The sequence below is a fragment of the Talpa occidentalis genome, unplaced genomic scaffold (assembly GCF_014898055.3).
Source record: "Talpa occidentalis isolate TD23 unplaced genomic scaffold, MPIMG_talOcc4v2.1 talOcc4.13, whole genome shotgun sequence".
Taxonomy (NCBI): Eukaryota; Metazoa; Chordata; class Mammalia; order Eulipotyphla; family Talpidae; genus Talpa; species Talpa occidentalis.
The window spans coordinates 19522111-19545713 of record NW_023601322.1 but is presented as its reverse complement, the minus strand read 5'-3'; the positions used below and the strand labels follow the sequence as shown (position 1 = coordinate 19545713).

Genomic DNA, 23603 nt, shown 5'->3' with positions numbered 1-23603 from the left:
CCATATAGATGTCTGTGTCCTTTACCAGTAATTCCTCTATTAGGAATTATTCCTATGGAAATTCAATAGCAGCAAAAAGCTATTTACATGAAGATGCTCACTGCAGTGTTATCTATAAAAGCTCCAAACTGAAAACATAAATGGCCAACATTAAGGGAAATGGTTTAATAAATTACAGTACCTCGGCACAATGGAATATTATGTGGCCATTAAAATGATAATTATGCAGAAACATGAAAAATGTTTATGATCCACTGGTCATTGAAAACAAGCAGAACACAAAATAGTAGGTATGGACCATGGATGAAATACCCAGCATGTATCTACATTTAGAAAATAATACATAAAAAATAATATAGTAGTTAAATTGAAGTTAGTGGAATTTTATAGGTGAATTATAGAAAATTTTGATTTTTAAATCTTCTCTTTAAATTTCCATCCAGAAGCTCCTATAATTTCTAACAAGTTGGCTTCTGGAGGGTTCTTTCTGTGCTCAAAGTACTAATTTGTGTATGACTGAATAAAACTTTATTATCTTAACATGTATTTACACTTCTAGTACCCATTTTACCACCACTCTCAACACTCCCTCTGCTGTAGCATTTAATGGCAGAGAAGCAGAAATATATCAACAACAACAACAAAAAACAAAACAGAACACTCAGGTGAGAGTGAAAATGACCCTTATAACCATTCCTGCCATCTGCTTCTGGATGGTAGGGTTGATGTGTTTTTACCTCAGTCTGACGCATGGCTTGTGTCTCTGAAAGTTTCCAAAGGGAGGGAGGTCTCCACTCCCCTCAAACTAGAACACAAGCTCTGAAAACTCAGCAGATTTGAGTGAACCACCCATTTAAGCCAGACTCAAGCCTAAACGAATTTCCTGGTTATCTTGCATGGGAGGGCAAAGAGATCTATCAGCCCAGACCTCAAATGATAATGACAGAACAGGGTGGGAGTCCAGTTTGTCCAGAATGTCTTCCTCCTTGTCATCTACCTGGAGAACAAGTTTCCCAAGCTTCCTTGTGATACCTTCCCAGCCTTTCCACCACATCCTAGTCATGAGACCTTGAACAAGCTACTTCAACTCTGCACCTCAATTTCCTCCTCTGTAAGAAAAGATGAGGACAGTGAAAACCCCTCCCTTATGGTGCTATGCAAGAATTAAATATGCTGGTATCTGCCAAGCAAAGGGAGCTGTGCCTGCCTCACCCTAAACACACACAGGGCTAGTTGTCACCTGCTGTGCCCCGCGTGGCCTCACCCCTGTCTGCTCTTTTCCACTCCACTCAGCACACATTCCCATAAAGAAACACAGTCCCAAAGTGGTATGGGGCAGAACCTCTACATGTGATGTCATTCCCAACCTCCTTCTGGGAAGAAATGAGATAAAAAATTGATAAAATGCTTAAGTAATTTTCTGATAAACTTTAACGAGATTAAGACCTCTTCTGGGAAGTCAGTTACCCACCCACTCAGCTGACTGTCAGTCAGAATCGAATGATCTGGAAACAGTCCTTTTTTTCTTGAGTCTAGTCACACAGTGATAACTTAATCATTCTGTTTTCCTATGAAATTTTCTATGGGACAATCTGAATTCGCCAGTTTATGTCTCTTTCCCTGTGACCTGCTTGAGGCAAAACTTTGATGAATGTTTAAAACTAAAATGTCTGCAACTGGGTCTCCCTGGTGGCACAAGGGGTTAAGACGCAACCTATGAAGCTGTCTGCAGCCACTGCAGCACGATTTCGATCCTCAGCCAGGCAGCAACCTACATGGTGCAGAAGACCTCTCCTGACTCGCCCGCTGCTCCCCTCAGCAGTGTACTTTGGTCAGTCTGCCTGTTCTGTTCCCCACTCTGTCTCTGGTGAATCCTCTCAGCCCCGTACCTCTGGTCTGTACCCTAGTTCTTGTGTGCATAAATGAATAAATCTTTTTTAAAAAATAAAAATAAAAGATAAGTAGAATTTCCAAAGATTTTGAAAAAAAAAAAATCTGCAACTATAAATCAGAGACATTCTGTGGGGGTGGGGGTGGGGGAGGAGGGTTCAAAGCAGGGATGGGAAGAGCACAGGGGGCTATGTCGCTGGTGCTCGGATGAATTGGTGGTGGGAATTTTATGGGGACTACACCTGAGAGGAGAAAGCAAACACTGTAAAAAATGAAGAATGATGTGAAATGTATATAAATAAATAGAGATAAAAAAATTTTAAAAAACTTAAAATGCCTGGAGAAAAAATTAACAAGTCCATTAAAGCATGTAAAGTAGTTCATAGCATTTAATTGTATTCTTTTCTAATTTTCATAATGAAGACCCTGCAAGGTGGGAACCACACTTGTTTTTACCATATTTGTATCCAAGACCTAATATTGTGACTGAAACATAAAAAGACAGTCAATAAAAGTCTGTTAGTCAATAAAATTCTGTTAGAAAAGCAAATTAGGGCCTCCCTGGTGACCTAGGGGTTAAGTCTCAGTGCTTAACCTGAGTTTGCTTCCAGGCCAAGGAACTAACCTGCAAATGGCACAGCAGACCTCTCCTGTTTCGCCCGCTGCTCTCTCAGCAGTATATTTCAGTAAATCTCCCTGTTCTGTTCTCTGCTCTGTCACTAGTGAATCCTCTCACTACCTGCATCTCTGGCCTAACCCCCAGTTCTTCTAAGCAAAACCAAAAAAGACTTATTTAAAAGAGTAAATTAATAAAATAACAAACATATTTTAAAAACAAATAAAAAGAGCATCTATGGTCATTCAGAAGGACTGGGACACTGCATCATAAAGGAATACTGGCTTTGAATTCAACTATAGGTCAAACGTGTTTTCAGCTGTGTGGCCACGCCAGCAGGCTCAGAACACATTTGAATTCCAAGATCTTGGCTTGGCACCAACCTCTCTTGGATTCTCTTCTTCCTGTGATGAACAGATAAATCCAGCTCTAATGCAAACTTTTTCTCCCTTCTTGCCAAACTCTGGAGAGAGGCCTCACATCATATGAAACTGGAAGCAATGGTCTTTGGAAGCTGCACCCCAGCACTCAAACATCTGCCTTTCATTGCCATGGAAATGGTGACAAAAATTGAAAGTAGGGAAATTGTTGAAGCACCCAAGGGTGGACAAGGGGTCAAACTGCACTGCCTGATTTCAGGACCCCACGAAGCAGGAGGGCAGGCCCCTGCACAGTGCCATGGTTTGGAATCTGCCCACAGTGTCCCAGGAGAGCAAGCTGTCGGTGGTGGAGCTGAGTGACCATTCTCTGAGCCTCTACAAGGGAGCAATGCATGCGGTCTCTCTCTGATTTCCATCAGAGCTGCTGTCAGAAAGCAGCTTCCCTCGTCCCTGCCAGGTAGGGTGAGCAGGCCTCTGCCACAACTTGCTCCTGTCGCTGCAACTCCACCTCGAACAATCCACGGGTGACCGGACCTTCTCCCCTCCTGCTACCCCACTGCTTAAAATAAATTGTTGGGTTTTTTCTTTGCTGTACCAAAGGTCCTTTAGTTTGCATTTGTGGCCACAAGTGGCCAAACACAGAACTGGTGAGAGAGGTTCTGATACCGTTACAGTTTTTTAGACCCTTTGCCTGGCAGCATTTCTTTACCTTCCTGAGAATCCATTTCCTCATTGAATGGTGCACATTTTACTGGTGTCATGAGTTGGGGCAACTTGTGTAGAAAATATAACACAATGGCAGGTACACTGGGATCTAAAACATTTTATTCCTCCTCTTGCCACTAACTCTTTGAGACATTGGGAAAGTTACTTAGGTCTCTCAAGGACCCAGTTTCTTCATTCATAAAGTGGGAATTTTTAAAAATCCCTAATATGCCAGGCATATAGTCAGGACAAAATAAGATTTAAAAAATGTAAAAGTTCTTTTAAAATAATTAAAGCCCAGGACCAATTCCTGCATCAGGCAAGATGGAGAAACAAGGATTAGATTAGTGTCTTGTCTGAAATAATCAAAACCCTGCACAAAACACATGAAATAATAGTTTCAAGACACTGGGCATCATCAATGAAGGACAGTGATACCTGGGAGAGAGAAAAAATGATGTAGGTCCTGGGGCCTCCTTGGTGAGTGAGGGGTTAAGTCTCAGTGCTGTCACTACTTAGCCCTGAGTTGAATCCCTGCACAGGGAGCTAACCCACATATGGCACAGCATACGTCTCCTCTCTAGCCTGTTGCTCCCCTTAGCAGTATATTTCAGTAAATCTGCCTGTCCTACTCCCCACTCTGCCTCTGGTGAATCCTCTCACCCCCTGCATCTCTGGCCTACACCCCAGTTCTTCTATGCAAAAAAAAAAAAAAAAAAAAAAAAGATGTAAGCCCTACAATAGCTCCTACAATTGCTCCCATGCCCCTCCTTGGAGAGAATCCAGCCACATAGTGTGGAGGTCAAAAAAAGGCAGAGCTGCCCTCCCGCACTTCTGACTGTACCCAGTGCTTATATAAATAAATAAATAAATAAATAAATCTTAAAAAAAAAATAAAAAAAGGCAGAGCGTGAGGTTCTCCCTGAGTTGAAAGTCCAGGGAGACCAAGTCTTTTAAAGTCCATAGAACACATTACCAGAGAGAATTGTGCAGAGTGTGAACCCCAGAGATCTGCAGAGAGTTCACCTCAATTATTGACCAGACTGCTGGTCAGTGCACACATGTGAGGAAAACACTCATCCAAGGGAAGAACCACTCAAAATATTAGCGGGAACATTCTCTGAATGCACCTGGTTCAGGAAGAGTGCTGCTACCTCTGGCCTGACTGGAAAATCTCACCATCCGCAGGACATTGGTGAGCCACTATAGCGGCGGATAATTAGTCTATACATGGACCCAGCCCTACCTTGCAAATCTTAAAAGGAAGATTTGATAGCATCAAATTATTCCCAATATCTTGAGTCCCAGAACAAAGCTTAAGAATATTTAAAGGAATATAAAAATGTCCAACACACAGCAAGATAAAACTGAATGCCTGGCATCCAATAAAAAATTACTAGACATGAAAAGAAAGAGGGAAATGTGACCCATATTGAGGAGGGAAAATCAATTTATCAAAGCAGACCCAAAACTAACATAGAAATTAGAATTTGCAGAAAAGGACAATGAAACAGCTATTATAACTGTTTTTCATAAGTTCAAAAAGTTAAGACACAAATGTGGTAAAACTACAGTGTCTAAGATAAAAAATATATTCAATAGGATTAACAGAAGATTAATTTTGCACAAAAAAAGGACAGAAAAAATAGGGAACTTGAATATATAGCAATAAAATTTATCTAGAGACACAGAAGGAAAAAAAGGATAAAAAAGAATAACGTATCAGTGCATTGTGGGAATAACTTCAAGCAGACTAATATATGTGTAACTAGAGTCCTCAAAGGAAGGAGAAAAAAAGTAATTGAAAATATAATAGCCAGGAAATCACTAGACATGATTCAAAAACAAAAACTATAAACCCACAGATCCAAGAAGGTCAACAAACCCAAAACACAAGAAATATTAAAAAAAAAAAAGCCAAGACACATCATATTCAAATTGTCCACAACAAATACTAAAGAGAAGATCTTTAAAGCAACTAGAGAAGAAAGACACATTGTTTTCACAGCCACAAATATAAATATTAAAACAAATTTCTCACCAAAATAAACAGCCAACGTGGGTAAAATATCATCAGTAGACCTACACTATCAGAAATATGTCACTGTCCTAAATATAAAACCTAAAACTTAATAGTTTTTAGACAAAAACATCAGAGAAAATCTTCATGACCTTGAGTTAGGCAAACATGCCTTTGATATGACACCAAAAACACTATCCATAGGAGGAAAAATTAAAGACTTGGATTTTACCAAAAATTAAAATTCTAGTTTTTATAAAATGTTTAAGAGAATGAAAAGACAAGTTGCAGACTGGGAGGAATATTTTTGAATCTTATATCTGATAGAAAAAAAACTTGTGTCTGGAATAAAGAACTCCCCCAAATTCAGTAATAAGAAAATAAAAACCATCCTCAAAATGGGCAGAAATATTGAACAGACTGATCAAGAACATAAGTGAATATCAAATTAGCACACAGAAAAATGATCAACATCATCTGTTAAAAGGAAAATGCAAACTGAAACCACAGGAAATAGCAGTGGCTAAACCTAGGAGGAGAACTGAGCACACCGGGAGCTGGGAGGAAATGGCGTGGCTAGCACTCCCCAGCTCTGCTGAAGGGAGTGAAAAATGGTACAACCACTTTAGAAAACAGAGTTTCTTAAAAAGTTAAGATAAACCCACAATGTAATCCAATCATTCTATTCTCTTTCTCCAAGAGAAATGAAAGCTTATGCCTACATGAAGATTGACATGTAAATGTTCATTATCAACTTCATCTGTTAATAGCCACGAACTGGAAAAACTAAAGTAAATGTACACCCAGTGAATGGATAAAGAACTAATGAATCCATTCCATGGGATTTTACTCAGCAATAAAAATGAATATACTATTGATATTTGCCACAAATGAACTGATCTTAAAACTAATGTGTTGAGTGAAAGAAACCAGATTCTTTTAAAGAGTAATGCTGCTTGACTCTATCAGTAGAAAATTCTACAAAATGCAGATAATGTGTAGTGATGGCAAGCTAATCTATCACCAAGCTTCCCCTGCTCCCTGGGGACAAGAAGGTGTTGGAAAGTACAATTGCAAAGGAGAATGAGGATTTTGAGAGAGAAGCATACATTCATTATTTTTAATATAGTGATGATACCAAAGCATCAGATTGTATACTTTAAACATGTGCAGCATGTTGCATTTCAATTAGACATCAGTAGAGCTGTTCAAAACCACCGTGTATGTAAGGAGTGACTATTACCCGTTATCACCGGGAACCAAAGCCAGACCCAGCAGCCACCACACAGGAGCCAGTCGGCGCCTCCTTCTGAGCTGGAAACTGTTCCATGCCTCCCACTTACTGTCTCTGTGACTCATATTTGGATGGGAGAACTGTAGTCAAGCTTTCAAGCTGGTAAAACTACAGCAAGAAACATCAGCAAAGGCCAAATGACTTTGGTCTGTTTCTAGAAGGCCGTGTTAATTCACTCACCCCTCCTGGTCACCCACTTCTTCCCAGCACACACAGAGAAGGCTGCCTCTGCCCACTCTACGAATCTTACCTTCCTTTCTCCCCCACTTGAAAACTGTTCTCCAGAAAAACAAAATCATGATAAAAGGAGTAACATGGCCTCACACAGGGCTTTAGTAGGCAAATTTGTATGAGCAAGGGCAAAATGAAGGACAGCAAGTAAAACACTGAATTAAAAGCCACTTAAATTAAGAATTCAATAGCATCCACTTAACTAATAAATAGTATTCCTCTTTGCCATTGATCGACTCAGGATTGTAATGAAGACTTCCAGGGGCAACAGTGGAATGTCTTAATTCATGGTATAAACGTCACCAACTCTTGGGTTCCTAAGATTGAATGTGTCTGAGAAGAGCGGAATGGAGAGCCTGCAGGAATTAATTCTTGGAACATCCCTGCGGGGTCAGCATTATTATATCCTGCTTCTAGGTGGATTTAATATCTCAAGTGCTGGGCAGGACGCAGTTTGCCCAGGGGGGGCTCCATAATCATTATTAAGTGATGATAGGGTAGAGAGACTGGAGTTGGAACTCACACTAGATCAGCTGTCTTATTTATTTCCAAGTTAAGAGACTGAACAAATGTAGTCTTGTTATTATCATGGTGATGATTATAGCCGTGGTGTATAATAAGGGCCCAGAGCTGCCAGAAGTGTGTGGGAAAGACAGCACTAGGTCACAGGCTTCAGAGAGCTCTTTCTCCTAGGATGATGTTTTCAAAGTAAGAGCTCATCTGAAGATGCCTCCCATGCACACCCCACCGTCCACCCAGCAGTCTGCCTGGAGTCCTCTCCTTTGCACCACTCCCTGCCTCACGGGGCGTCCTCACATCATGGTCACCGGCTCATCCAGAGCCCAGGGTCTCACTCCCACTCTCCTGGGAAGGTGAGTGCCTGGTGGCTTCAGCTCACACTCCTCAGGTCTCCTCAAACAATCCCTTAAGAAGCTCTCGGAGGCCATGGAAAGGCATTTGGGTATGTGAATTTCTAAACCTGAGTCTTCTAAATCTTCACCAAGGTCTGTGCCCTGCACCTGACTTTCTGGACAGAAAGTCAAGGACTGGGGGCCATCTTAGGTTCAGTGAATGAAAACAAAGCAGGAGGGCCTGAGGATGCTGCAGAGGGAACAAAGGTGATTTTTTTTTTCTATCCCTGGCACTTTCTGGGTGTATCTGGTTACAGGGTCAGGATTCTCATCCCTGGAGAGTCACACGAGCATGTCAAAGAACATGAAAAAACTCTGGTATCTACTCACTTCCGTTTCACAATAGTCTCAATTACCAGTTGAAGAAATTGAAGCTCGGGAGGTTAAATGACCACCTCGAAGCTCCACAGCTGGAGGAGGTCAGGGCCAGACGTGGCCCTGACTCCTGTCTCATGGTTCCTTCTGTCAAATTAGGTTTCTGGTTCCTCCCCAGGTGGGTGAAGTCAAAGGTATACCCTGAACACTTACCAGGTCTCCACCCCATGGGCAGCCATGTGGGGACTCTGGGGAAGAAACTGTTACTGACTGGTGCCTGAGAGCTTACCATCTCACAGAGAAGGAGGAGCCCACCCACAGGAAACCCTCAGAAAGAACCTCAGGAAGGATATAAAATCAAGGGTCATACAGAGCATGTGCAAATGCCAAGAAAATGACACCATTATAGAATGTTCTTATCTAGGATGAGCACTACAGAGTCAGAGTCACTTACCTAGGCCCCTGTCCGCCCTGACATGCCCAATACACAGGGGCCTGCTAGCACACAGCCACCAGCCTCACAGGAGACACGAATCCCTGGAGCGGCACATCACTGCCTTTCCTTCCTAGGGATATGGGACTGTAGGAGGAAACCTCTGGTCCCACCAAGGCCACAGAGCACACCCCAGACCACTCACAGAGCCTGACAGTGCCCGAGCCTCCAGTCTGCAGATGTAGAACCTACAGGCCCAAAGCCTCTGGTCCCCGGGAAGGAGCTGTCCTCCTTGTATTCACCTTGGCAGTCCTTCCCCGTCCTGCAACACTGCACGCTCCCACTGCTGCAAGTCTGTGCCCCACTCGTGATCACCTCCAGCGGGTCTGACCAACTCTTCCTCCAGGCCCACAGTTGCCCCAGTTCCCATGGGAAGCTCGATTCATCACCTTCCCTCACACCCCAGTGCTTGGAGGATACCGTGCCCCTACCCAGCAAGTCCTTATACTGTCTCCAACTGGTTTAACCCTAGCCATTCTGGGGGCTGACCTCCACGTCCAGGACTGCCCTATCTCATGGACCCTGCTTTCTGGGTTCCCAGCACCCCTGCAATCAGGGCCATACACAGGGCCCCCGCGCAGGGAGCTCATGTGGGCAGCACTATGTTCATGCATCCACCCGTGATCACTAGCACCCAGAGGGCAGTATTGTGCCATGTTCATCTCCACACCTGCCCACCAAGTCACCAGGGTGAAGGTTAGAGGGCTGAAACAGACTCAGAGGCAACCAAGTGTCCCTTCCTTTTATCAGATGAAGGAAGAGAGACTTAATGCATGCAGCTGAGATCTGTAGCATCTGTGAAATGACCTCCCCTGCCACCCTCCTCAGCCCCTTCCACTTCCAAAGCAGAGCGCTGCAGGGTGGGCACAGGCAGCACTGGAAGGCTCTCTGCCCTCTAGACACTGGAACTGTGTCTGTTCAGTCCACAGAGCTCCTGGGTGACAATAAAGCTGTTAAGATAAATCAGCCAAAAGGAGCAAAGGATGTAGACAATACATAGGAGGAAAAACAAAGAATAAACCAACACACAGTAAAAGATGCATCATCAATGATATGCAAAGTAAACCACACGAGCCCCCTGAAATGGAAAGTAATGCAAATAAGGTACTATGTTACCCCTACAAGCTCACCCAAAACATGGAATTAATAAGTCAAATGTTTAGGATGTGGAGAAATAAGAGCATTCGTAAATGACTAGTGGCATCAAGACCTGGTACCAAATTTAGCAAAACATATCAAGACACATGTAGATATGCATGCCCCAGGATCTAGGCGTCCCACCGCTGGGATTTCATCCTAAAGGAATGAACAGAAATCTGTAGCCCTGCTGTTTGCTGAATCAGCACTAGGCGTTGATTGTTAATGCTCCAGTGTGTGGGTGACATCTCTACAGTCAATTAATGAGCCAATCTTTGTAAGATATAACATTAGCCAGCCTGGCTAACATCAATTACAGTCAAAGCCTGCGCTGTAATCACGGGGTGAATAAGACTGAGCTGCTCATTGTTTAAAATGACCACAGAATCAAATCACCTTTATGAACAAAACTGGGATAAATCAGAGAGAAACAAAGAAAGGAGCACTCGCCGCGTGTCACTTCCCACAGCTGGCTATGTGTCACAGATCCAGCCAGGCTTGCCCCTTCCAGCTCTGGGACGCCAAAGCCCCACTCCCCCAGCTCGGCTTGATGAGGGACCTTCTGGGGTCTTCCGAGTGGCTGGGGTCCAGCTGTCAGACACAATCCTGATTTCACAGAGGTGGAGAAACAGCTTTTCCATGTGCTGGAAAGCCCTGCTTCGAAAAGCTGGCTGCAGGGGTTGGGATTAGGGAAGCTGGGGAGGGCTACCGCCAAGTCACCATGGCAACAGTCTCCCTGGCATCACCCTCCCCTAACCCGGCCAGCCCCCACCAACTGGTCTGCTCACAGGGGACTGTGACTAACTGCTTCTTCATGTGGCAGGCACTCCCCCACAGGCTTGGCCTATAACCCTTTACCTTCACAGAGGACTTGACAAAGCACTTTTCACTGATTATCTCAATTTACCCCCACAGGCACAGGGAGATGGAAGGACAGGGATTAAGAGTAAACCCCTCGGGAGCCCAGAGGTGAGCAAGGCTGTGGCTGGGAGAGAGACAATGGAGGGGGTAAGGAGAGAGAGAAGAGACCTGCACTCTAGTCCTAGTGGTACCCCCATAGTTCCCTATATCCTCCCACCCACACACATACCGTGTGACCTAGGCAGCTCACTTAACCTCTCTGGTTAAAGAGGAAATGGAAGGTTTGTGCAAGGACCAGAATTTGTAGGGTTTCAGAGTAAACTGATCGAAATAAAGATAAAAATGGGAGCTCTGATATAAGATTGCCAGGCTTGCTTGAGTTACAAGACTAAAAACCACTTATTACCTGTCGACCTTCTCTCCATTATAAACCACCTGGCATCACTATTATTTCCTGAAACAGATGACACTTTAACTCTTCCAAAGCAGGAAAGACATAATTTCAAAATGAAGAACAATCCTTTGACAGAATATATTTAGCATTATAAAATTACATTTCTTTTGCACACTTCACCTCAGACTAGGGAAGACTTAAGTGATGACCAGTAGGAACTTGATGCTGGTGTCTGGGGACCTGTGAAGCATTGGTGGTCCTGGAGAAAGCAGCACAGTGGACACCATCGTCTCGGGAGTGGACTGGAATTCAGGGTGAGCTGTCTGTTGGCACCAAGACTGCCATCTCCCTGGGGTTATGGAATCCCTGCTGGACCCAGAAATGCAAAACAGTATCTGTTTTTTTGCTTTGTTTTGCTTTGTTTTTTCCAACACAGGAGCAACGGTTTCCATAAATAGACAGGAAAATTCAGTTTCTCCTTTTCCTCCGAAGTTTCTCCCAGTTAACCTCTTTCCTAAGTGGAAGAATCCCTACTGGCCAGTGTAAGCATTCTAGAAGATTCTTGCCCAAATGACAGTGCCCCACCATCCCCAATGGCCATGAGGTCCTGACTTGATCCTATGCACTTTGCGGGAAGGAAACGATATGAACCCCAGGGACTGGTAAAGCCGAGGCAGCTCCTCTGGGTGGGGTAACAGTGAAAGCCTCTTTCTGAGATGTTGGTAGAGGCAGGTGACTATTCCCTCTCCCCTGGGGCTCAGGCTTGAGCAGGAATTGGGATTAACTTCAGGGCCCATTAAATCACAGATTCCTAAGACCCACCCCAGAATTTCTGAGTCAGGGCATCTGGGGTGGGAATCAAGAATTTCCATTTCCAAAGAGCTCCCAGATGGTGCTGATGCTGATGGTCTTGGGACCACATTTTGAGAACCACAGCCTCCTGTTTATCCTTCCTTAGAGTGCCTCAATCTGTGACAAGGCATCTGGGATCCTAAGATGGAACAAAGACAGGGTAGTGGACTGGGATCCAGAGAAAAGGGTGCAGCAAGAAGAGGGAGTGCCAATGCAAATGCATAAGTCTGGATGAAGCTTGCCATGTTCCTCTGGACAGAATTTCTCTGCAGGATGCCTGTAATCCCCATTCACCATGGGGATGTCTAATTTACAACCGTGTCCCATAAGCACAGAGCTCCTGAAAGGAGGCACGGTGTGAGCCCCACCTCCCTTGCCTGGCAGTGTGAGACATTTGTGGGGTGGGGGAAACACCTCCTCTCCCGCCCAGTTATTCAGGCCATCCACCTCCCTGTAGGCCACATGGCAGGATTCAGCTCAACTTGGGGAGCCCACATTTTCATTCTCAGCTCATCCTTCTCTTCAGCTGAGCTTATCTGCTGTGCTCAGAATCTAAATCCCACCTGGCTGGAATTTGCTCAGCTTATTCTTGCCCTGCTTCATTGCCAAGGGCAGCTGAATTATAGCCCCTGCATGGGAATGAGGACATCTGGGCCCTATTCAAGACCTGCCACTAATGTAGTATGTGGCCTGATCAAATAACATAACTTCTCTGAGCCTCAGAGTCTCCATCTGTCAAAAGGGAGTATAGATCATTACCTGCCTTGAGCAAGTGAGAAAGGGAATATGTAAGCTGAAAATGTCACTATGGTACACAATGCAAGGTATCCAGTAAGGCCAGTGAGGTGGCCTTACTTCCCAAACCTGAGTCAGGCTCTCTGAGTCCTCTTCTTGTGTAGAACCTTGACCTGTCTTTACGAGGCTGCACATTTCAGTTTTAGCAAGAATCCTACTGAGTCAATTTAGCAAGTATTTCCCTACCCTTTGTAATTTTCCATCTATGTACCCACTCACTGCTCCCAGGCTGTAAGTTCCCACTATTCCTTATATTCAGAATTGAGCTCAGTTCTATACTGAATTTTCTTTTCCCCAATTACAACTTTCAAATGGTTCAAGATGGCAGGAAGTTCTTGGTTTTGAATGTATAATTTTTCCTTAAGTTTGAGACTGTTTCAAAATAAAAATAACTTATTACTAACAATAAATGAAATAAAGTTGATGTTCAGAGAGGATCATGTTCTCTGGCAGGTCTAATATCCAAGTTCCCAGATCCCAGGACCAGGTCTCTTTTCATCTAGCCTCTGCAGGGCAGAAAGCACCCAGGAGGCAACTATATGTATTATTTAAAGCGTCTCGGGTTCTAGTCCCTCTCTGGCCTTTAAACACAGCAAACCCTCTCAGCCACAGGTCTTTTCATCCACAGAATGAGCAGGTGTCAGGAGCCTGAGGCCTTTTGTAAGATACTATCACACCCTAGATGTTTGGAAACGTGGGTGCCAAATAACTGCAATATACTCCCACACAGTCAAGACTTGCTCACATCCCAGCATTGCAGAGAAACGGTACTTTGTTTTGTCATAATTTTGGCAGGAGTTATTCACCCTTTTTCAAAGAAATTTATCATAATAGCAATGCTGTCCCTCCTCCCCTCATTAGGATGGCTCTCCATGACCACACTTAGGGGAAAACTTCTGGCCACTTTGTCATAGCTGTCAGTCTAGTCCCACCTTAGCACTGATTTAGCAACATGCATGTGGTTTTATTACAAGTTCCTTTCATTTCTCTCAAGTTTTAGTTAACTTGATAAGGGTGAAGTTTTTTTTTTTTTTTTAATGGTGTGTGTAGGTAGGTTAATATGCATTCATTAGTTCTACTACGGTTATATGATCGTAGTTACAAAAGGAGGAATTGGATTGACAATGGTTGAGCGCTACTGTTTTACTGAGCTGGGCTCCAACTCATTCTATTTAAGGACTGCATAGTATTCCATAGTGTAGCCATCCCTCTACTAGTAAATATTTAGAAATTTGAGGTTATTTTCCATTATTCATTGCTGCAAAGAGTCTTCAGTGAACAGGCTGGTGCTTGTTTTTTTAGTATATAATTCATTTTTAAAGTAGGTCAATTTAGATCAACACACAAGGTCATTTCCTTCTGCCAAACCCATCCATTGCTCATCAGATATTTTCTTCAGCACCACAGATACTACATGACAGTAACATGTTACCTTTTCCTTTCTTGTCTACACCTCTTCAATGTTAACAACTGGCCAGTCCCTGGCAACAGTTCACCGGGTGTTAGATAAGGTACGTGCTCACTGCTTGACAGCAAGACCCCTCCACAGTTCTGTTGAGTGAAAACTGATCAGCAGGAATAAAGTATAGTCTTGCACAACACTCTCAGCTGGAGTTGACACAATTTGAAATGCATTTTGTTCTGACAGCAAAATTTTTATGCACTGGGTCTTCATTTTTATCAATATGGTAACCAAGCCCAAAGGAACAAAAGAAAAATAAGTCCTCCTTCACACTCCCACTCACGTTGGCTTCTCTCCAGAGGCTCCTCTAAGCACATCATTCTGTTGTTTACAGGTTGAAAGGTCTTTCAGATTTCTACTTTCTAAATGTCTCTTTTTCACATATGGGAGACGCAAGCACTCTCCAATCAGCCTGCATTCAAGACAAGTCAGCCATTCAGCAACTGGGCACAGCATCTGGCAGATACTTTCCATAGGTGAATTGGGCAAGGAGAGGAACCAAATGCCAGTGGCAGCAGTGTGGGTTGGAGCAGGTTTGAGTGAAATACTTGGAAATATCAAGTCACACATTTGTTTCAAGCACAGAGTCTCAAAGATCAATAGGATATTTTTCACAATTACAGTCACTGCTCCAACCCTTCTTTGTTCGTTTACTCATCAATTCGCAAGAAGATAAAGATATTAAAAAAGAAAAAAGAAAAATTCTGTACTGGACACTGGTTTAATATGGGAAATTTAAAAATTCCCATTTAAATTCAAGCTACTGTGTTAAGAAAAAGAGATTTCAGTATAAAACTGAGCACAACTCCAAATTCAGCTAAACAGCTGGGGATTTAAAGTCAAAGAGCAGAGTGAGGGGGTCAGTGGTTAGAAATTACTGAAAGAAACTTGATTAGATATAGAGGGTAGGGGGATTTATAGCAAACTAGCTTAACAACATTCTTGCTGAAGACAGGCCAAAGACTTAGTAATTAAGGATGGGAATGAAGAACTTGACCAGATATCAAAAGTGGGGGGATTATACTGTTTTGGCATGATTCCTTGCTAAAGCTGGGTTGAACAGGCCAAGGCTGAGGTCTAGTAGAGAAGAGGGCTCAGAGGAGAGTGACTGAAATTTGGCCAGAGAGGACATCCTTGTCAAGACAGACATAGATAGAAATAGAGATATGGATAGAGATATAGATGTAATTATAGATGCACAAATGGATATCAATATAGACATTAATGTAGTCAGGCACCATGCTATAAATTGGGATGAAGTAGTCGATATGAAAAAGTGCTGCTTAGAAAGATCCCAACCCAAGAGCTTTCCCACACTGTGTGCCAATATAGAGTGAGCAGACCCAAAGCATCTTGATTCAAGAATGAAGTCCACTACAAAGAATGTTAAAATACCAAATGTCAGAGACATATGAGATTATGAGTACAGTCAGAATCTAAAGTCATTTAGGAGAGTCCAAGGAGCTGATACAAGGAAGCCTACAACTGAAAGGTAGAAGTCACTTTGATGGGTAGATGGTTCTGGAACTCTTTTATTCTTAAGGTGATTTCCTCCTGAGCCTCTACTCTAGAAATCTCTAGTTCACATAAACAGTTCATTAGACTGATCCAAAGCTGGTGAGCAAAATTCACCTGTTGTCCCAAAGATTCCATAACAGTCTCCAAAATCGATGACTTCTATGACCCAGAGATGGCCTGTTCTCCAATTAGTTAGAAAGTTGGGGGAAGAGACTTAGAGAGAGCTCTGAGCTAATATCAAAGCTCTGGCCCCTTTCTCCACGTTAGCCAAAGGCTCCCTTTGGTTCTCATTAGGATAAGGGTCAAGCTGGGTCAAGCGCCTTAGTAATATCCTATACGTTAACAAATTCAACAAAAAACCTAGAAGCTTTAAAATTATCTGTGGGTAAATACCTAGGAGTGGAATTGCTGGATCATATGGAAGCTCTATGTTTAGTAGGTCCAGAAATCTCCACACAGCTCTCCATAGTGGTTGGACCAATTTGCACTCCCACCAACAGTGCAGGAGAGTTTCTTTTTCTCCACAACCTCGCCAACATTTGTTGTTGCTAGTTTTTTTAATATGTGCCATTCTCACTGGGGTAAGATGGTATTTCATTGTAGTTTTGATTTACATTTCCCGGATTACAAGTGATGTTGAACATTTTTTCATATGCCTGTTGGCCATTTGCATTTCCTCTTCAGAGAAGTTTCTTTTTAGCTCTTCTGCCCATTTTTTGACTGGATTATTTTCTTTGCTTTTGTTGAATCTCATCAGCTCTTTGCAGATTTTTGTGATCAGTCCTTTATCATTGGTGTTGTGTGAACAAAAATTATTTTATACAAGCAAAATGCAATGATAAGTATTTACGAAGTTTGTAATGACTTGAAGTTTTGCTCAGACATAGTACGAACTAAAAACAAATAACCAAACCAAAAACAAATTACATAACTATATCTACAGTCTTACCTCATACATATAAAGGACATTGGAAAATGTCTGCCAATAATTCCACTCAAGAAGACATTTTAAGTTCATGCCGTGTGTCAACCACTCTGCAAAAATATATTTTATAGCAAAAATTAGGAGAGCACAGTCATACTCAAAAGCAGGATTTAAAAGTGATAAACAGGAAAGCAAGGGGCCAGAGCAACTGCTTGACATCATGGATTTGTGCACATCCCCTGCTCATAAGAAGCAGCTCATCAGAGCTAATTCTTCCCATTCTCTGGTGCTACACTTCATATGAAGCTAAGTACCTCGGGAAACAGAAGGACTCAGAAATAGTCTTACACCATAATCTGAGCCAGCCACAACCTCAGCAAATGGATCTACAATAGCCTCAACATAAAAGCAAAACAGAGTCATAATATCACTAAAGGACCTGCCACTACCTGCCATGTGCTACAAAAAGACGTTTTGGTTAATGATAGACTGCATATGTCATGGTGGTCCCCAAATTCCTAGTGCCTAGTCACCTCATACCCATTGTAATGTTGGAGCATTGCATGCTGCAGTAGCCTCCTGCATCTAGTGTTTACCTTCTCTATTGATAGCACCATTTCCCTTGTGTTTGATCCAATCTCATGATGTTTTGTTCATTATGGCTAAGTGTACAAAACCCACTGCCAAGTTTGCATTTGTACAATGACAAAATTACTTAATGACACATTTCTCAGAATGTGTCCCTGTCATTATGAGACACATGACTGTCCAATGAAGGCCCTATAGTTGGGCAGAGGCGAACACAGTCATTGGACAGAGGAAAAAAAGCACTGGAAGAGGAGAACAAATAACCCTGCACTCAGAAGAGTCTACAAACTAAAACTAAGGGGAGAAAAATACTAAGAAAGATAGTCAACAAACTCTAGAATTGATGAACTGACTCAAGAGGAAATGGATATAATAGAAAAACCTGAAAAAAAATTTTAAAGCCTCATGCTTTTATCAAGTAGAGAACAACAACTATAAAAATAAAAGGAATTATCAAACAATAATAGATAAAAATAAAGATGGCTCTATATGAAAAAGAACCAATGAATCCTGAAAATTAAAACTGGGACAAAGAAATATATAATATAAAAGTAAAGAATATTAAAAAATAAAGAGAAAAATCTTAAAGTTTTAACGAGTTAACTTATGAAGGAACATAATTATGAAGAAAAGCAGACTTATTATTGATGACAGATTAATATTATTAATAGATTGATAATAGATGCCAGGAATCAAAGTCTCCAAAGTAAAGTAACAGTTTCAGTGTACTAAGAAAATAGAATTATTATTCTGAAATTCTATACCCAGCTAAATAAAAATTCAAAAGTAAGAAAAATAAATAAAAGATACCTTTATGTATACAAAGACTAAGAGCTAGTTCATAATGCACAGATCCTCACTGAAAAAGCTACTTGACAATATACTTCAGGAAAGAAAAAGCGAGTCCAGAAAGAAGTTGCAAAATAAATAAATTGAAAAGATAAAATTGATAAAATGTGGGTTGATACATTAATTAGCAATTGTTTTTAAATTACTGGTTTTGAACGTGGTTAAAAAGAGAGCAGAGCTAAAACTCTAGATGACTCTAGCAAAGGGTACATCATAGTTAGCAGCTGAGTAGTATTCTGTTGAGTACATATTCCACAATTTCTATATCTACTCATCTGTCAATGGGAACTTTCTGCTGCACCCATTTAGCCCTTTAACAACCCCAGATAGGCCCCTGGTATAAATGTGTCTAGCTGCTCTGCAACTCCCAAGCGCCACGCGGAAAGGTGTATTTGCTGTTTCAGGTATTTTGAATCTGAATCCTATTTTCTCAGAGAAGCAGCACTGTGACAGTAGGTTAGGTTCAAATGTTCACAGATGCCACCTCCCTGACCTCTGTTGTAAAGGCTGTAACCAGCTGTTGGTCTCAGCCATCCCCTCTGGGATGACTCACTAGGCAACGCCAACTTCTCATTGGGAAATGTAAGCTGCCCATATTTCCCCCAAATTTTTCCAATTCTTCCCTGTACTCATGAGTGCCACTTTGGTTTACATTGTAGCTCAATCCAGAAATTCTGGAGAGTTGTGTACTTGACTATGCCCTCTTCTCCCTCAGCCCCACCTACCTACCTCACCACTGTTCCCATCTGGCCTATCACTGTTGAATGCTCCTCTAATATGGAACTCAGTTCCATCCATGTGTCTCCATCCTCCTGTCACTAATCGGTGCAGACCACCATCCCCTCCCCTCTCCAGACTCCAGGGCACAATCACTGAACTACTGGAAAGAGGCAAAAAGAAGGAGTCTGGTCTGTAGACTAGGGCCTTACTCTTATGTTTGGGGTATCTGTTAAGTCAATAAGGACCCACTTGTGTCCAGACTGAGGAACTATTTGCCAATGTGTCTTCACCCTCCCTCACTCCCACTCTTATCACATGCTGTCTATTCACTAATCTTCCCTTTCACAGAGACTTGTTCTTGGGGTCTTGTCATGTCCAACTTGAAGCCCAAATTCTCTTTCCTGATTATAAGAAGTACTGATGACTGGAAAAGAGTCACAAGTTAGCAAAAACCATGTCTTAATTGAAAGAAACTTCTGATCTCTAGCAATAGAAAATCAATGAACTAATACACAACCAAACCAGCTCTGGCTGAGCCAGTGGAGTGCTAGCATAAACAAACCTTGTAAAAACACAAACATGAATGCCCATGGCCCATACTGTGATATTTGTCCCAGACCTATGGTTTTCTAGAAGCAGCAGGCTAGTAAGTACATGATCTCCCCTTTGTAGAGTCCAGCGATGTTGCATCACCATGCAGAGCACCAGGACACTCACACGATGAGGGATATCGAGTATCTCGGCACATTACACTGACGTCCTTGCAGGCCAGGTACAGCCTAGGTCAGGCTTTACTCCCAGTGCCAGCACAATGCCTGACCGAAAGTTTGTTAACATGAATCGAACCCAAATCCCTGACTTCAAGATGCAGAAGTAGAAGAAGTCCAGCGATTTGTCTAAGATTATAGGCTCCCTTTGGACAGAGTTGGGATCACCACGCACAGGTCTCCTGACTCTCAATCCTTAGGATTGAATCATATATTCAGACAAATAAAGTGAATTTCTTAGTCTTTGCCTGTACTTGATGTGCTTCTCTAGTTTTAAGGAGCACTCAGCACCACCTTCTAAGAATCAGTAAGCAGCGCAGAGCAGAGAAGGAGCGCACCTCGGTGGGCCTCTGCTTCCTTCCCCCGCCTCTTAATGATGTCACATTTAAAATCAATGAGAAACAGAAGCCCTTTAAACTCCAATCATCTGCTAAGCAGCATTATGGCGAGAACATTAAGCAACAGGGACCAACAAACTACAGACCTGCTTTCTCTCCTCAAAGGCAAATTCAATTTTGGAAATTTGCTTTTGGGAACAGCTTAGGCATGGAATCCTGGAAATGGACTCAGCACATGGAGGAAGGAAGAGGGAAAAGCAGATGGGATTTGAGCAACGGGAAGGAGGCAAGGCAGAGGACAGAAACAGTAGTAACTATGACAGGTACAGGATCACCAGGACAGATTTTATAACCTGAGGTGACTTCCAGAATTCTCTTACTGTAAAATTTCTTCCTGTACCTCATGAAAAACAACCCTTCTCATTTCTATTATCTTCTCCGGTGATGTAAATGGCCATAACAGGGCCACAAGTGTGCTCCGAAGTTTACTCTATGATTATTTTCTGTCCCAAATAAAAGTGCAAAACAAATAGCTATTCTTCTTACATTTTCAGAATTTAAAATTCACACTATTCCAAGGAAGGCTAGAACTCCTAATAAGCTGTTTAACAATGTGCTAGGTGCAAGTTTTACGGGTACATAATTAAGTACAACACCAGCTGATGAGAACTCACCTGAATGTGGGGAAAAAGTGCTGGGCTTGGCCCTGCTCCCCAGCAACTCCTGGACTTCCTTCAACAGAAATCAAAAAGCATGCCCTTGAATGCTGTGGACAGACATATTACATTTATAATGAATAGGAGAGCTCATTATAAATAAAAATAATAAGTTAAAACCACAAAAATAGCAAAGATTTTTTTTTTTTAAATCAACCTCCTTTCTGCCAGGTAGCAGCATCCTCCTGCCAGACACCTGGGTGATGGTGGGAGACAGGGGTCAGAGGGCTTGAGGGGGTGGAGCAGCGGAAGGAAGATAGCAATGGCAACAGAAAACAAGCATGTTAGGAGTCCTCCTGTGCTGACTATTTCCAAAGATGGCTACGACAATCTCTTATCAAGAGGTAGGTTACATTCCTCTTGCCCTTAACCTGAACTGGCCATGTGGTTTGTTTTACCCAAACAACAGAAAGGCAACAGTGACCTTTGGGGCTTGAAGTGACCTTGTAGTTTCCACTTTTGCTGCTCTGTAAAGAAGTGGCTACAGAGAGAGGCCTCTGGAAAGAGAGATCCTGTAGATTAAGAGGCCATGAGAGAGAAGTAGGCCCTGTGAACAGGAGTCAAGGATCTCAACCAAGAGCCAACAGCAAGACACAGGTAGGAGAGGCACCATCTTGTATCCTTCAGCCCAGTTGAATGACCCAAATTGGAGAGAAAAGCTGTCCCCACAGAGTCCTGTGTGAATTTTCGACCTATGTGGCTGCGAGCAAATGGCAGCTTTAAGGCGCTCTCTCTGGGGCTGGTGGCTGTGTAGCAGTGGGTATCTGAAGCACCACCCCACTGCTCTCTGTCATCAACTAGTTCCTCACAGGCTGTCCCCTGTGGGACTGTAATGGGTTTTAGTTTTGATTTTGAACCTGTTTTTTTTTTTATTTTCTAGATTTGTAACTGGAGAATCTTGCTGGGGGTAGTGAAAATTGACTTGAGCCTGACAGAGCCCTTAAACCTGCCTGGAGGGGGAACTGGCTGCTGACACGTTGTCATATGTGTGTCTTGCAAACTCAGAGGGAAGAAGTTCATGATACTGACCCACCCCAGGGCCCAAAGGGCCGTGGGGCTGGTGCCCCCACTCATCCCTCTCCTCAGAACACAGATGCTGACTCTTCTGTGAGGGAGTTGTTCCCGCTCCACTGTTAAAAAAGAATGAAGGAAATCCAGTACATCATTTCTCTCAGGCCTTGGTCCCTCTCCAGTCTGAAGTGACAGGCTCAGGCTGGCAGATGCCTGCCTGGATCTCTAGGTTCCATGCCTACACGTAGTATTTTCATGGTCAATATAGCAAAAAAAGGAAAGAAAAAGATGCCATATTTATTCCACACAAAGCTTAAGATGGGGTGGGCATGCCTTACAATTTGGCTAAGGAAGATCCAACAAGACAAGGCAGCTTTTATCACCAGTGCATCTGGCCCAAATGCCACTGGGGGAAAAAGCACCTAAATAAAATGAAGGCAAAAAAACCTCATGGGTGCAGGGTATTTGTGGTTCTCATTTGACAGAAATACTGCCCTTGATGACTGCTGGCATTAGTTTCCCAAACACCAGGACCTAGATCTGAGCTCTCCTTCCAATGGGGGCTTAGACTCTGAGTTTATATTCATTTTACTCCATATCTTGTCTCTGAATCTGTGAGGCTTTTGGCTTTGGCTCCTACAATGCTTAGATTTATAGTCTTTCTCCTGATAATATCCCTCTCTTGGTTTGAAGTCCAGCCCCCAAATACCATTTTTGGGGGTTATGGTGGTTATTATCTGTCCATTTTGGTGTGACATTAAGATCAGGTGTATGTCTGTGTATATGCCAGGGGAGGGGAAGGTTTGCATTCTTTGTTATTAGAGCCACTATGGTAACCAGAAATAAAGCAATGGAGTAAAACTAGTGCAAAATATCCTCAAATTGCTGAAATAACAGATACCCTAGAGTTAAAAACTTGGGAAAATGATCTTTTAGGAATGACAGTGTAATGAAGACATTATTAGAACAACAAAGTAAGAGAAATCACGACCAACAAACATGATAATGAAGGTATTTCTAAAAGATGAACAAGTAACTACTTAATAAAATATTCAACTCAACAAGAGAGAAGATAGAATAATAATTTCAAACTTGAATGTTTTTAAAAAAAAATCCCCAAAATACAGGTAGAAAATGTGATGAAAGTATAAGTAGAAATGGGTCAAACACAGCATTACAGTGGGAAACTTTAAAAATCTCATAATAACTGATAGTTCATACAAGCCACAACAAGCAATGATACAGATGAGTTAAACTTTCAACTTTAAATAATTAGTTGCATTTAGTACAAAGCCTGGCAATTCAAATTAAGAAATATATATTCTTGGTTTCACAATTTTAAAATTGAAAAGCTATAAAGCAATTTCAAATAATTCTGAAAATTAACACATTGTTCCTTAATATTAATGACATTAAATTAGAAATTGCTAACAAGAGATAAATTAAAAAAAGAAACAAAAATTGTATTTGTATATTCAAAAATACTAATTAAAGAAAAAAATTATAGGTTTTAAATGCTTAGAACTAAACAATGATTAAAAATACTATTTATCAACCTTGTAGGGTGCAGATAAAGCAGTATGTAGAGGAAAATATACAGCCTTGGGCCTCCCCGGTGGCGCAGTGGGTTGAGCGCCATGCAGTGAAGCTGTCCGCGGCCTCTGCAGCAAGGGTTTGATTACCAGCCTGCCAGGGAGATACCCACGTGACACGGCAGACATCTCCTGTTTTGCCCACTGCTCCCCTCAGTAGTGTGTTTCAGTCGATCTGCCTGGTCTGCTCCTCGCACTGTCGCTGGTGAATTCTCTCACCCTC

General features: G+C 42.4%; 1 protein-coding gene across 2 annotated transcripts in view; it reads right to left on the bottom strand.

Moving 5' to 3' along the window:
- The window catches only part of ZBTB7C (zinc finger and BTB domain containing 7C), a 332722-nt gene that overhangs the window by 199606 nt on the left and 109513 nt on the right, over window positions 1-23603 (bottom strand). Inside the window, exons 3-4 of one of the 2 annotated variants that reach the window (XM_054694058.1) lie at window positions 20736-20827; window positions 16824-16909 (exon numbers count right to left, since the gene is read on the bottom strand). The exons of the other annotated variant lie outside the window; for it this stretch is intronic. The gene's annotated coding sequence lies outside the window, so the exon portion shown is untranslated. The remainder of the gene's footprint in view (window positions 1-16823; window positions 16910-20735; window positions 20828-23603) is intronic. 2 annotated transcript variants of the gene reach the window in all.